Here is a 14,088-nt window from a genome sequence, read left to right on the forward strand (position 1 = left end):
GAGAAAGGTTAAATTAATCATAGGAGCTGTAAAGAAAATTCTGCACAAAGCAAAAAGAACAGATTAAGATTCCCAGAAGAGCAGAGGAAAGGAAGCTTTATGCCAGTGGTGAAACAACTGCACAAAAATTGTAATTCTAAAAATTGGATTACCTACCTAGAGCAAGAATCAGATTAAGAAGAGCTGAGAAAACCTGAATAATTGAGCACAAGCTATTCTAAAGATCTAAAATAAGTTATGCCAAGTATCAATGAAAAACTTAACCCAAAGTCAATCAATGATAAAACCCTAGACAAAGGAAGGAAGAAACTGATATTCAACGAAACTCATCAAAATAACCAGACACCAAGATATCAGAAAAAAATAACAAACCATACTAAGAAACAGGAAGATATGGCCCCATCAAAAGAATAAATTAAAACTTTGAAGGAGACGCAGAACTTGTAACAACTAATCAAAGATGTTCAAACAAACTTCCTAAATCAATTCAGGGAGGTGAAGGAAAATATGGTTAAAAGGATGAAGATTATTAAGAAGGCCCTGGATGAGCATAAAGAAGAATTTGAAAGTATGAAAAGAAACAACAGAGCTTATGGTAATGAAAAGCAAAATAGAGGACATATAAAAATACACTAGAGACATGCAATAGAAGATCTGAACAGGCAAAGGAACATTCAGAGATTTAGAAGATAAGACAATCAAAATCTCACAGACAGAAGAACAGATAGTGAAAAGAGTGGAAAAAATTTGAGTAGGATCACAGAATTGAATGATAGCATGAAGCACACAAACATACTCATCATGGGTGTCCCAAATGAAGGAGAGAAGAGAAAAGGGACAGAGAATATTTGAGGAAATAATGGCCAAAGTTTCCCAACTCTTATAAAAGACCTAACTATACATGTCCAAGAAGCAAAATGTACTCCAAATAAGGTAAACCATAATAGACCCACTCCAAAACACAGAATGTCAAATTCCAAAGATAAGGAGAATTCTGAAAGCCACAAGGGAAAAAGATTGATCACATACAGGAGATACTCAGTAAGTGCCAGTTTCTAATAAGAAACTGTGGAAATGAGAAGACAGTGTTATGATGCATTAAAGGTACTGAAAGAGAAAAATTCCCAGCCAAGAATGGTTTACCTTGCAAAACTGTCTTTCAAAAATTAGAGAAAATTTTAAATATTCAAATATAAACAAATTGAGAGAGTTTGAGAGAGTTTAACAACAAAAGGCCCACTGTACAAGAACTCTTAATGGTGTTCTGCAGGTTGAAAGGAAAGGACAGGAGAGAGCAGCTTGTATGTAGTATGAAGAAATGAAGGTCATCAGCAAGGGTGACTGACAGAGTAAACCCAGTAGTACTCTATCCTCAATATCAACTCTACTGTTTAATTCATATAAAAATCAGGCTACAATTGAATAAGAAATAGTCATATTTCCTTAGATAATTGATATGCAAAACAAAGAGAAGTAATGTGGGACAAAAGCAACATAAAAAGCGGAAATCGAGGGATATAAGGGTAAAGAATGTATATACCATTGAAGATAAATGTTTTCTGTTCAGATTAGTAGGTTATCAGTGGAGATTGTATGTTATTAACCACAGGAGAATCACATGCAAAGAAAAAAATGTTTTAAGAATATATAGAAACAGAAATGAGGAAGGGATCAGTGTGATGCATCACAAAAGATAAACTATAGAGAAAAGGAGGTTACAATAAGGGAAAATATAAACAAATAAGAAGATACGACATATAAAAATGAAAGGACAAAATGATGGAAGTAAGTACTGCCTTTATATTAGTAATTGAATGTTAAACTCCCAAACAAAAGACACAGATCAGCACAATGGATTAAAAAGCACAATCCAACTATATGTTGTTTACAAGAGAATTATCTTATACCCAAAGACACAAGCAGACTGAAAATAACAGTTTGGCAAAAAGATATTCCATACAAATAATAAACCAAAAAAAAATAAAAAAGCTGGGATAACTAGACAAATGCCTGACAAAATAGACTTTAAGTCATAAACAGTTACAAAAGTTAAAGAATGGCACTATGTGTTAATAGAGGTAGAAATCCAATAAGAAGAAATAACAATCATAAATATTTATGCACCTAACCAAAGTGCCCCAAAATGCTTGAGGCAAAAACTGGCAAAACTGAAGAGAGAAATAACACACTTCTGTTCTGCAATAATATTAGAATTCATTACATTACCCTCATCAATATAGAACATTTAGACAGAATATCAATAAAGAAACAGAACTTGGATAATATGATAAATTAACCAGACCTAACAGACATATACAGAACACTGCACCCACAAACAGTAAGTTAAACATTCTTCTCAAGTGGGCAAGGATTGTTCTCCAGTTTAGATCACATGCTAAGACACCAAGCCAGTCTCAATAAATTTTGAAAATTTAAACTTAGCAAAGCATCTGATCTGACCATAAAAAAGGGAGCACAACCTATCAAATTTAGGGGAATGAAATAAAGCCAAGACTGAGTGAAAAATATTATAACTCTAAATTCATGTATTAAAAACAGAAGAGATAAAATCAAAGACCTGCCTGCACACCTGGAAGAAGTATAAACACTAATCCCAAAGCAAGCAGAAGGAAAGAAATAAAACAGATTAGAGAAAAATAAGTGAAATTGACAGAAAAACAATAGAGAACATTGATAGAGCCAATTGTTGATTCTTTGAAAAGATCATAAAGTTGACAAACACTTAGCTAGACTGACGTAGAAAAAAAGAAAGACCACACAAATTAATAAAATCAAAAATAGGAGGGAAGACATTACCACTGGTGCCACAGGGCAAAAAAAGGTTCATAAGATACTCTGAACAACTGTATGTCAACAAATTAGGAAAACTAGATGAAATGGACAAATTCCTTAAAACATACAAATAACTACACTGAATTTAGAAGAAATTGAATATCTCAAAAGAATATTCATAAGAGATTGAATTAGTCATCAAAAACTTCCCAACAAAGAATAGCACAAGACCCCCATGGCCTCACAGGTGAAATCTACCAAGCATTCCAATAAAATTAACATCAATCCAGTTAAAACTCTTTCAAAAAGTTGAAAGGAGGGAACACTGCATAATTCATCCCATGAGGCCAATATCACCCTAATACCAAAGCCAGATAAAGCTATTACAAGAAAAGAAAATTATAGACCATTTTCTCTTATGAATATAAACGCAAAAATCAACAACACAATACCAACAAATTGAATCCAACGGCGCCTTAAAAGAATTACATATCGTGATCAAGTGGGTTTTATCGTAGGTATGCAAGCATGGTTCAACATAAGAAAATCATTATGCAATGCACCAATTAGCAAAACAAAGGGAAAAAACACATAATCATTTCCATTGAAGAAGAAAAGTCATTTAAAAGTTCCAGCATCTTTTCTTGATAAAAATACTTAGAAAAAGGAAATTTCTCAACATGTCAAAGGGCATATATGATAAAACTACAGGTAATAGCATACTCAAGAGTGAAAGACTGATGAGATCTCTTCAAAATTGAACACTTTTGTGAATCAAAGAACTTTGTCAGGAAAATAAAAAGGTAGCCTATGAAATGGAAGACAATATTTGGAAATCCCATTGACAGATAAGGGTTTTAGTATCAGGAATATATAAAGAGATTCTTCAGCTCAACAACAAAAAGACAACTGACCCAATTTAAGAATGGGCAAAAGACATGAACAGATACTTTTCAGAATAGGAAATACAAATGGCTAAAAAGCACATGAAAAGATGCTCAACTTCACTGGCTATTATGGAAATGCAAATCAAAACCAAAATGAGATGTCATCTCACATCCACTAGAATGGCTATAACAAAAAAATAATAAACAGAAAATGACAAGTGCTGGAGAAGATGTGGAGAAAGAGGGACACTTATCAACTGTTGGTGGGAATGGAAAATGCTACAACCACTCTGGATGGAGCTTAGCAGTTCCTCAGGAAAGCAGCTAAGTACAGAACTTCCAATGGATCCAGCAATTCCATTACTACTTATGTATTCAGGAGAACTGAAGGCAAGGACACAAATGAACTGTTGAAAACTGATGTGTATAGCAGCATTATTTATGATTGCCAAAAGATGGAATAGTCCAAATGGCTCATATGGACTAACTACAATGTGCAGCTCATATGGACTAACTATAATGTACAAACTCAATGAATTGAAGGCAAGAGTATGGGTTATGAGGTTGGGGCCTATTGTAAAGAGTCCTAGATGGTAAGCTCTTACAACAGTCACATATATTCAGGAGTTGTGACTGTTATTTCTAAATTCTGGATACTGAGCTGTTTGTCTACAACGTGGTTGTTCCCAGAAGTTTTGGGTATTTGTGTGACATCTGAGACTTGGAGTTAGAGCTCTGAATCTATGAAAGTCAGCACTACCCCATGCAGGAATTTTAGGAAGCTGAAAAAGTGATCAGGCTTTGACTAGTGATGTGAACTAAGCTGATTTAAATATGGTCCATATTTTAAAACTTCAACTTCTATGTGAAGCCAAAGGGAGAAATGTTTATTTGATGTAAAATTTTTATTTTGGGTAGCATATTACATAATTTAACTTGTATGGTCAGTTCAGTTGAACACCACAAGTACCTAGAATCTTGAATAGTGCATGAGATCTTGTTGATTTACCAGGTTAGTGCGATGCCCTGATATAATCCACAGCAATTTTGGCAGAGAATAAAGAAGTATTTTCAAAGTCCCCTTGAGGGACTGGGGAGAAGGGAGGAAATATTCAGCTTCTCATTTTAGGAATTCCTGACATTCTCACAAGTATTAAGGACAACCAAATCAATAAGCTGAACCCTCAATCATGGGGTTCATCCTTATGAAACCTATTCCTGCAAAGGATAAGCTAAGTCTACTTGTAATTATGCTTAAGAGTTACTCACAGGGAACCACTTTTATTGGTTGATGTGGCCTCTCTTTCTAAACCAACTTGGCAGGTGAACCCATCCCCCTTCCTGCCACATGGGGTATGACTTCCTGGGGTGTAAATCTCCTTGGCAATGTGAGACAGAATTCCTGGGATGAGCTGAATCCTGTCATCATGGGATTGAGAAAGACTTGTTGATCAAAAAGGGCAAGAGATAAATGAGACAAAATAACTGAGAGATTTCAAACAGAGTTGAGAGGTTATCCTGGAGGTTATTCTCACGCATTATATAGATAACCCATTTTAGTTCATGGTGCATTGGAGTGGCTAGAAGTGAAACTGTTGAACTGTGTTCCAGTAGCCTTGATTCTTGAAGATAATTGTTTAATGATATAGCTTTTACAATGTGACTGTTGCTAGGCGCAGGGTCATTAAAGAATTCCACATGAGACAGTGAGTTAAAGCTTAATAATGTATTTCTAGAGAGAAGGAACCAAACAGAGTGAAAGCAAGGGGAGAGTAGGCAGGTGGGAGCCAGAAAAACCTGCTAGCTAAAGGGAAAGGGAAATGACTCCAACTTTCTTTCTGAAAGCTTGTGGTTTTAAAAGAAAAACAATGCTAAGAAGGGTGGGGGGCAATGTGTGGCCACAGACATCACTGGGAGATATCAGGCTGGTGTATAAAATTACCTTATGCTCATGGTTATCTGATTTGGCCTCCAGTGGGTGGGACGTTGGCATGTTCTTGCTTATTTATCTTGCCAACACATCAGGTCCTGTCATAGGAGCTGCTAAGGGAGAGAAACCTGCCACAGAATCCATTTTGTATGTTAAGTTTTATTTTCTAAGACCTGACAGCTTTGTGATTGTGAAAACCTTGTATCTGATGCTCCTTTTATCCAGGGTATAGAAAGATAAGAAAAATAAAAAGAATAAAAATAGGGGAGATATAAAGGGTAAAAATTTGGGTAGATTGACATACTGGTTTCAATGAGAGGGACGGGTAAGTGGTATGGGATAAATGAGTTTCTTTATTTTTTTTCCTTTTCTTTTTCTTTTCTTTCTTTTCTGGAGTGATCTAAATGTTCTACTAATGATCACGTGATGAACGCAAACCAAAGGGATGATAATGTGAGCCACTGATTGCACACCATGTATGGACTGTATGTGTGTGAAGATTTCTTAATAAAAGTATTTTTAAAAATGAGTGAAAGACTGAAAGCTTTTGCTCTAAGTTCTGGAACAAGGCAAAGATGTCCATTGTTAACACTGTTATTCAAAATTATACTGGAGGTTCTAGCCAGAGAAGTTAGGCAAGAAAAAGAAATAAAAGTACCCAAATTTGAAAAGAAGAAGTAGGACTTTCACTACTTGCAGCTGACATGATCCCCTATATATAGAATTTATGAAAGATAATCTGTAACATAGCTATTAGAGTTAATAAACACATTCAACAAAGTGGCAAGGTGCAAGACCAACAGGCAAAAATCCATAGTGTTTCCTTATACTATAATGAGCAATATGAGGAGAAAATAAAGAAAAAAATTCATTTTCAAAAGCATACAAAAGAAGCAAATATCCAGGAATAAATTTAACCAAGTATGTGAGAATTTATAGAAGGAAAAGTGCAGAACTTTGCTAAAAGAAATCAAAGATATACATAAATGAAAGGATGTTCTGTGTTCATGGATTAGAAGACCAAATGTCATCAAGATGTCAATTCTACCAAAAATGATTTATGGATTCAATGCAATCCAAATCAAAATCCCAACTGCCTAATATTGCAGAAATGGAAAAGGCAACTATCAAATTTACTTAGAAATGTAAGGGACTGCGGATAGGCAAAAACATCTTAAAAAGAAAAATGAAATTGAAGGACTTACATTTCAAGGCGTTAAAGCACATAACAAAGTTACAGTGGTCAAAACAGCATGATACCATCAGAATGCTAGATATATAATAGTAACCCATTGAGAGTTCAGAAATAGAGTCTCACATCTATGGCCAGTTGATTTTTTAAGGCTCTCAAGTTCATCTAATTGGTAAAGATTTTCTCTTCAATAAATTGTGTTGGAAAAAGCGATATCCAAGTGCAAACAAATGAAGAACTCTTATCTCACAACATATACAAAAATTAACTCAAAATGGATCAAAGACCTAAATATAAGAATTAAAACTACAAAACTCCTAGAAGAAAATCTAGGAGAGCATCTTCAGAATTTTGTGTTAAGTAAGTTAAGTAATGGTTTCTTAGACTTTGCATACAAGGCATAAGCAACAAAAGGAAAAGTAAAACACATATGGTCTCATGAAAATTAAAAACTTTTTGTATCAAAACTGTTTATCATGGAAGGGAAAAGACATCTCCTCAATTGGAGAAAATATTTGGAAACCACATATCCTACAAGAGTTAAAATCCAGAATATATAAAGAAGTCCAACAACTCAATAATAAAAAGACAAATGACCTAATTTAAAAATGGGTGAAAGATTTTAATAGATATTTCTCCAAAGGGGATATGTAAGTGGTTAAAATATGTGAAAATATGCTCAACATCATTAGCTATTAGGAAAATACAAGTTAAAATCACAGCAAGATATCATTTCACACCCACTAGAATGGCTACTGTTATAAAAAAGAGCAAATCACAAGTATTAGAGTAGCTGTGGAGAAAGAGGAACACTCATTCATTGATGGTGGAAATGTAAAATGGTGCAGTTGCTGTGAAAGAGAGTCAGTTCCTCAGAAAGCTAAATATAGAATTACCATATGACCTGGCAATTCCTCTACTAGATATATACTCCAAAGAATTGAAAGCACAGACCCAAGTAGATATTTGTACACCAATGTTCACAATTGCCAAAAGATGGAACATTCCAAGTGTCCATCAACTGGTGAATGCATAAACAAAATGTGGCATATACATGCAATGTAATATTCTTCAACATTAAAAAAGAATGAAGAAATTTTGGTTCATGTATCAACATGGATGTACCTTGAAGACATCAGTTGAATGAAATAAGGAAGAAACAAAAGGACAACTATTATATATTCTCACTGACATGAAATATTTGGAATCAGCAAACTCATAGAGTTAGAATCTAGAATATAAGTTACAAGGAGCTGGGTTGGTGTCAGGAAATGGGCATTTAACGCTTATTTTGTACAGAATTTCTATTTGGGTAGATTGTAAAGGGTTAGAAATAGATGGTGATGATGATAGCTGTGAATGTAATTAACATCATTGAATTATATATGTGAATGTGGTTAAAAGGAGAAATTTTAGGTCATATATATGCTACTAAAATAAAAATTGAAAGATAAAACATAGGATGCATATCATAGTGAATGCTATTATAAATAATGGACTATAGTTAATAGTAAAATTATTAAAATAATCTTTCATGAATTTATAACAAATATACCACACTAATGCAAGGTGCTAATAATAAGATGATATATGAGAAAAAATATGCCCTAAAGTAAAATATAGATTATAGTTAATAGTATAATTACAAAAACCTCTCACAAATTGTAAGAAAGGGGTCAGATTAATTCTACGTGTCAATAATAAAGGGGAAGTATATGGGAATCCTGTATTTTTTACCTGATTCTCTTGTAAACCTACAACTTCTTTAATTTAAAAAATTAAAAAGAAAAATATTAATCAGTACTATTCATTTCTTTTACACACACCCCCCAAAAGGTACAATTTATATGAGCTTCTTGGTAATTTCAGGGGAAAAAAAATGAAATTTAGCACCAAATATATAATATTATTAAAAAAAACAAATTAGGAATAAACAGGAAATTGCTTAGTTTCATAAAGAACATGCACAAGTTGCTTCTAGTCAGCATTATAGAAAATAATAAAATATTGATAGTCATTTTCTTAGGATTGGAAGTGGCACAAATGTGTTGCTCATATAATTTCAAATTAAAATTGTATTGAATGTACTACCTAGGGACTAGAAGATGAAATTAAAATATTGAAATTTGAAAGAAAAAATTAAACTAATTATTTGAAAATGGCATGACATTGATAGATAGATGGATAGATAGGTAGATAGATAAGTAGATAGATAGATAGATAGATAGATAGATAGATAGATAGATAGATAGGTAGGTAGATATATAGATAGGTAGATAAGTGGTATAGAGAAAGACAGACATAGGCTTAGAGAGGTCAATCTTTATTTATGACAAATTAGTACTGCAACAAAATGGGAAAAGGTTTGTATTTTCTTTATAATAAATAGTTTTGAGAACTTTGTGTATCTATATGGAAAAAAACTATATTAACCCATACTTCTCACTATACTCATTTTCAGATGCTTTGTGCATAAACATGAACAGTAAACTGATAAAGATTTTAGAAGAAAATTTAGAAGAATGTCTTCGCATTCTTAGAGTAAGTGAAATTTTAATTAAAAAGAATGTAAAAATTTGTCTTCATAAAATAAAAAATAGACAGTTTATAACTATAAAATATGAAGAATTCTCTTCAACCAAAAGCACCATTAAGAGAGTGATAAGGTAAACCATAGGGAGATATTCACAATACATTTGTCTCAAAAAAGTCATCCATATATCTAACAAATTCCAACAAAGGACTTATATTCAGAATATATACATTTATCTTAAAAATTGGTAGGTCAAAGACAGACACCCCAAAAGAAAAATTGGTGAAAGACTTGAATAGACCTTCCCAGAAAAGGATAGTCAAATAGTCAATTAACATATTAAAATGGTATTTATCAGGGAAATTGAAATAAAACCAGAAGGTGATACCAGGTTATAATTATGAAAATGGCTAAAAGTTTAAGGGCTGTCAATATTAGTTTTTGACCCTTGAAGTGAATGACAGCAGTCTAAGTATCCAAATAAAGCAGTGCATTTCTGTTTTGTGTGTGTACTTATAGACTTTTAGGACAATTTAATGCAATTTTATTGTTATATATTTTAGATATGCATACGATGTAGTCAGCCAAAGTGTACAGTCAGTGGCTCACAGTATCATCATAAACTTCGGCATTCATCATCACATTGACTTTTTTTCTCTTTTGTGAAAAATAGCATACATGCAAAAAAATCAATAGATTTCAAAGCACACTGAAACAATTAGTTATAGAGCAGTTTTCAGAGTTTGGTATGGATTATAATTCCACAATATTAGGTTTTTATTACTAGTTGTTCCAAGACACTGGAGACAAAAAGAAATATCAACATAATGACTCAGCAATCACGCTCATTTGTTAAACCCTATCTTTTCTGTATAACTCCACTAACAACTTTGATCTTTCTTCCAATCTTTAGGGGCATTTTGGCTATGTCCATTCTAACTTTTTCATGTTGAAAGGGGCTGGATAATATCAGATAGGGGGATGGAACTAGAAGATGTTCTGGAAAGGCTGCCCCTCTGTATTTCAGAACACATCTAGCCTAAGAGCTCATCTGAATATTGTAGATTTCTGGAAAGTAATCCTAGTGTATGGAACCTTTGTAGAATTTTATATAAAGCTCTAAGTATTATTTAGGGTGGCAGGAACATTTTGGTTGGGGTTTGGCAAACTATGATAGGTAGCAATGTCTAGCTGAAGCTTGCATAAGAGTAGCCTCCAGAGTAGCCTCTTGACTCTATTTGAACTTTCTCAGCCACTAACACCTTATTTGTTACATTTCTTTATACCCTTTTGGTCAGGATGGCATTGTCAATCCCATGGTGCCAGGGCCAGGCTCATCCCTCTGAGCCATATCCCATGTAGTCAGGGAGATTTTCATCCCTGGATGCACTTCCTATGTAGTGGGGATGGTAATGATTTCACTTGCAGAGTTGGCCACATCTGAGCAACAAAATAAGTCCTCTGGAAGTAACTCTTAGGCATACATTTATTTTAACTAAGCTTATCCCCTACATAAATAGCTTCATACAACCAAGCCTGAAGATCGAGGGCTTGGCTTATTGACTTGGGCGTCCCTAATGTTTGACACAGTATCAAGGGTTTCCCTGGTGGTAAAGTTTAATAGTTACATATTTTTTCTTCCATTCCTCAAGGGACTTTGTCAATACTTTTTGTTGTTGTTGTTTGCATGGGCAGGCACTAGGAATTGAACCCAAGCTCTCCAGCATGGCAGGTGAGAACTCTGCCTGTTGAGCCACCATGGTCTGCCCAATACTTTTTGCTTATCTACTTAATATACTCTAGGATTTATTCAGGCATTACATTAAGCTATACAGGATTTCAGGCCATCATTCTCGTTCTGGGCTTCCTGTGTTTGAGTTGTTTAAATGATCTATCCAGAGAGATTGAATTAGAGTATGCGCTACAGAAAATTTTTCTGGACAAAATAAACCATTCTTCCTTTGGTCTCATAGAGTAGGCGAAATTCTAAAATACGGAAAATGTCTTCCTTACCCCTGTATTTTGAATTCTCTTAATCCCAACCTGATTGACTTCATTCTTTTCTCTAAATACCAGGTTATACATATACAGCACAGCCTCTCAAAATCTAGAAATAACAATTACCACTCTGGACTAAATGTGACGGCTGTAAGAGCTTAAAATCTAGGCTCCAATTTTCTTATAATTTCTAAATGAGACCATACAACATTTCCTCTTTTGTTTCAGGCTTATTTTGCCTCACAAAATGTCTCATGGGTTCATTCACAACATTGCAGACTCACAACTTCATTACTTTCTGCAGTAGCACCATATTTGATAATATGTATGTATCATTGTTCGCAGTTCTACTTCTTAGTCAGTGTATACTTTACCCATCTCCATCTATTAGTCATGATATGTAATGTCCAAAGTCAACAGTTTATCAACACTGTCAATTTTAGACAATTTCATTGTTCCCAACAGGAAAATAACCAATAAACACACCCTCATCAAATAGAAAATCCAAACTTCTCCTTAACTCTTTTTTTTGTTGTGTAAATATTTTATAGCAAATCTTAACAAACAAATACACATTCTTGACATACAGACATTCTATACATGGTGTACAATCAATGGCTCACAATATCATCACATAGTTGTATATTCATAACCATGAACTTTTTTTTAATATTTTCATCTCTCCAGCAAAAGATATAAAAAAGAAAAAAGAAAAATCTCATAAATAACATACCCCCTACCCTCCCTCTCATTGATCAATAGTATTTCAAATCTACTCAATTTATTTTAATCTTTGTTCCCCTATTATTTGTTTATTTTTTATCCATATGTTTTACTAATCTGTCTATATGATAGATAAAAGGAGCATCAGACACAAGGTTTTCACAATCACATAGTCTTATTGTAAAAGCTCTTTCATTACACAATCATTTTCAAGAAACATGGCTACTGGAACACAGCTCTACAGTTTCAGGTGTTTCCCTCTAACCACTCTAATATACCATAAATTAAAAAGGGGATATCTATATAATGTGTAAGAATAACATCCAGGACAACCTCTCAACTCTGTTTGAAATCTCTCAACCATTGACACTTTATTTTACCTTATTTCTCTCTTCCCCATTTTAGTCAAGAAAGTTTTCTTTATCCCTTGATGCTGAGACCCAGCTCATCCCAGGATTTCTGACCCATGTTGCCAGGGAGGTTTACACTGCTAGGAGTCATATCCCATGTACAAGGGGAGGGCAGTGAGTTCACTTGCCATGTTGGCTTAGAGAGAGGCCACATCTGAGAAAGAACTCTAGGCATTCCTAAATTAAACCATCTCAGGCTTTATCATCTATCTTTACTTCTGGTTTCAAATGTGCCCCCAACCCTTCTCCTTCTATCATTCTCAGGTTCAGCTCAATTCAGTGTACTTATATTATTGTGTTACAATCAGGTAGTACTGTGTTATCCATTTCTGAATTTTTACAATCAGTCCTGTTGCACAATCTGTATCCCTTCAGCACAAATTCTCCAATCTCTATTTTACTTCTATCTCCTGATAACCTGTGTTCTTAACTGAAACTCTGGTCCTATACTTTTCTTTATTGTAGCTTCTTGATGACTGATTCTATCTCTTTACTTCTGATTGCTATGTAGAGGTCATCTATTTCTTCTCGAGTCAATATTGGTTGTTCATGACTTTCTAGGAAGTTGTCTGTTTCATCTACATTGTGTAGCTTATTAGCATATAGTTGCTTATAGTGTCCTTTCATAACCTCCTTTATTTCTGCGAGATCAGTTGTTATGTCTTCTCATCCATTTCTGATTTTATTTATTTGCATTCTCTCTCTTTTTCTTTTTGTCAAACTTACTAAGCATCCATCAATTTTATTGATTTTCTCAAATAAACAATTTCTGATTTTGTTGATTTTCATGTTCTCAATTTCATTTATTTCTGCTCAGATCTCCATTATCTATTTCCTTTTGCTTGCATTTGGGTCAGTTTGCTGTTCTTTTTCTATTTCTTCCAAGTGAATAGTTAATTTCTCAGTTTTTGCTCTTTCTTCTTTTTTGATATAGGCATTTAAGGCGATTATTTTCCCTCTTAGCACTGCCTTTGCTGCATCCCATAAATTTTGATTGGTACTGTATTCAATCTGTAGATAAATTTGGGTAGAATTGACATCTTAACTACATTTAACCTTCCTATCCATAAGTATGGAATGTTTTCTCATGTATTTAGATCTGCCTTGATTTCATTTAGCAATGCTATGTAGTTTTCTGTGTATGGGTCCTTTTAATCCCCAGTTAGATTCATTCCTAGATATTTGATTCTTTTAGTTGTTACTCTGAATGGACATTTTTCCTTAATCAGCTCCTCAGTTAGGTCATTACTTGTACATAGAAACATAATTTTTACTGCACCACCTTGTTGAACTTGTTTATTAGCTCAAGTAATTTTGTTTTAGATTTCTCAGGATTTTCTAAGTATTGTATCATGTTGCTTGCAAATAATGAAAGTTTTACTCCTCCTTTCCAATTTGGATGTATTTTATTTCTCTTTCCTGCCTCATTGCCCTAGCCAGAAATTCTAGAATGATACTGATGAATATGGTGACAGATGGCATCCTTGTCCCATTCCCAATCTTAGGGGGAAGAATTTCAGTCTCTCACTGCTGAGTATGATGCTGACCATGGGTTTTTCATATATGCCCTTTATCATATTGAAGAAGTTACCTTTGATTCCTACCTTTTGAAATGTTTTTAT

Source organism: Tamandua tetradactyla, chromosome 7 (assembly GCF_023851605.1).
Source record: "Tamandua tetradactyla isolate mTamTet1 chromosome 7, mTamTet1.pri, whole genome shotgun sequence".
Classification (NCBI taxonomy): Eukaryota; Metazoa; Chordata; class Mammalia; order Pilosa; family Myrmecophagidae; genus Tamandua; species Tamandua tetradactyla.